Source organism: Solea solea, unplaced genomic scaffold (assembly GCF_958295425.1).
Source record: "Solea solea unplaced genomic scaffold, fSolSol10.1 scaffold_155, whole genome shotgun sequence".
In the NCBI taxonomy this organism is placed as follows: Eukaryota; Metazoa; Chordata; class Actinopteri; order Pleuronectiformes; family Soleidae; genus Solea; species Solea solea.
In genome coordinates this window covers 17,501-20,000 of record NW_026704155.1, presented here as the reverse complement: position 1 = coordinate 20,000, position 2,500 = coordinate 17,501, and positions in this window count along the sequence as shown.

The following is a 2,500-nucleotide window of genomic DNA, read 5'->3' as shown; positions in this document are numbered from 1 at the left end:
TGGCCCAAGGTGAGGAGCCCAGGCTGGGGGAGCAGAGAGCCAGAGGAGCAGGGGGCTGTGGCCCAAGGTGAGGAGCCCAGGCTGGGGGAGCAGAGAGCCAGAGGAGCAGGGGGCTGTGGCCCAAGGTGAGGAGCCCAGGCTGGGGGAGCAGAGAGCCAGAGGAGCAGGGGGCTCTGTGAGCAGGGGGCTGTGGCCCAAGGTGAGGAGCCCAGGCTGGGGGAGCAGAGAGCCAGAGGAGCAGGGGGCTGTGGCCCAAGGTGAGGAGCCCAGGCTGGGGGAGCAGAGAGCCAGAGGAGCAGGGGGCTGTGGCCCAAGGTGAGGAGCCCAGGCTGGGGGAGCAGAGAGCCAGAGGAGCAGGGGGCTCTGTGAGCAGGGGGCTGTGGCCCAAGGTGAGGAGCCCAGGCTGGGGGAGCAGAGAGCCAGAGGAGCCACCGACGGGAGAATGGCTAAAAACGTGATTTTATCAAAATGTTACAAGGCAGGGCTCTGCACAGGGTCCAGAGGAGTGGAACGCCGTTCATCCCATGCGAAAAGGTGCAGGAGTGACCGAAATACGGCCCGTTGTAAATCGCCCCTCTTTAAGCCAAAAAAATAGGTACGCCTCCCAGGGCCACCGACGGGAGAATGGCTAAAAACGTGATTTTATCAAAATGTTACAAGGCAGGGCTCTGCACAGGGTCCAGAGGAGTGGAACGCCGTTCATCCCATGCGAAAAGGTGCAGGAGTGACCGAAATACGGCCCGTTGTAAATCGCCCCTCTTTAAGCCAAAAAAATAGGTACGCCTCCCAGGGCCACCGACGGGAGAATGGCTAAAAACGTGATTTTATCAAAATGTTACAAGGCAGGGCTCTGCACAGGGTCCAGAGGAGTGGAACGCCGTTCATCCCATGCGAAAAGGTGCAGGAGTGACGGAGATACGGCCCGTTTTAAATCGCCCCTCTTTATGCCAAAAAAATAGGTACGCCTCCCAGGGCCACCCAGGGTGATGCTTTTATCAAAATGTCACAACGCAGGGCTCTGCGCAGGGGCCAGAGGAGTGGAACGCCGCTGGTTCCATGCGAAAAGGTGGAGAAATGACCGAGATATGACCCGTGGAAGTCGTCACAATTTACCCCGAAAATAGGCGCTCGCGCTCGGGCAGAGGTCGGCGCTCGGCCGGGGTCCCGAGAACCGGGGCGAATAGGGTTTTCCCACGGCCGAAAACCATAGGAAGCACGGGGAAAATTCGGGACCCGACGTCCCAGGGCCCTCGGCGGGGACCGGGGCAACGCGACACCGTTGGTTCCACCCGAAAAGGTGGAGAAATGACCGAGATACGGCCCGTCAAAAGTCGTCACAATTTACCCGAAAATAGGCGCTCGCGCTCGGCCCCGGTCCCGAGAACCGCGGCGGAGGTTTACCGGGATGCTGCGCAACATGGGCCAGAGAGCATGTTTGGTTCGAGTTTACCGGGATGCTGCGCAACATGGGCCAGAGAGCATGTTTGGCCGAGTTTACCGGGATGCTGCGCAACATGGGCCAGAGAGCATGTTTGGTCGAGTTTGTGTGGGTTGTGTGCGACACTCCCGGCACATACATAGGAACACGGCTTCCAAGTGAGCGCACTTTTTCGAAATTTCTTCTAAGTGCCGCTTTTTCGAACCGGGGCGAATTGGGTTTTTCGAGGGCCGAAAACCATAGGAAGCACGGGGAAAACTCAGGACCCGACGCCCCACGGCCCTCGGCGGGGACCGGGGCAACGCGACACCGTCGGTTCCACCCGAAAAGGTGGATAAATGACCGAGATACGGACCGTTGAAATCGACTCGGCGTATCCGAAAATAGGCGCTCGCGCTCGGACAGAGGTCGGCGCTCGGCCCGGTCCCGAGAACCGGCGCGCCTAGGGTTTTTCCACGGCCGAAAACCACAGGAAGCACGGGGAAATCTCAGGATCCCACGCCCCACGGCCCTCGGCGGGGACCGGGGCAACGCGACACCGTCGGTTCCACCCGAAAAGGTGGATAAATGACCGAGATACGGACCGTTGAAATCGACTCGGCGTATCCGAAAATAGGCGCTCGCGCTCGGACAGAGGTCGGCGCTCGGCCCGGTCCCGAGAACCGGCGCGCCTAGGGTTTTTCCACGGCCGAAAACCACAGGAAGCACGGGGAAAACTCAGGATCCCACGCCCCAGGGCCCTCGGCGGGGACCGGGGCAACGCGACACCGTTGGTTCCATCCGAAAAGGTGGAGAAATGACCGAGATACGGACCGTGGAAGTCGTCCCAACTTATCCGAAAATAGGCGCTCGCGCTCGGACAGAGGTCGGCGCTCGGCCCGGTCCCCGAGAACCGGGGCGACTCGGAAATTCTTCTAAGTGCCGACTTTTCGAAATTTCTTCTAAGTGCCAACTTTTCAAAATTTACTCTAAGTGCCCTTGGCTACCAGGGGCACGAATCTGAAATTTCTTCTAAGTGCCAACTTTTTCAAAATTTACTCTAAGTGCCCTTGGCTACCAGGG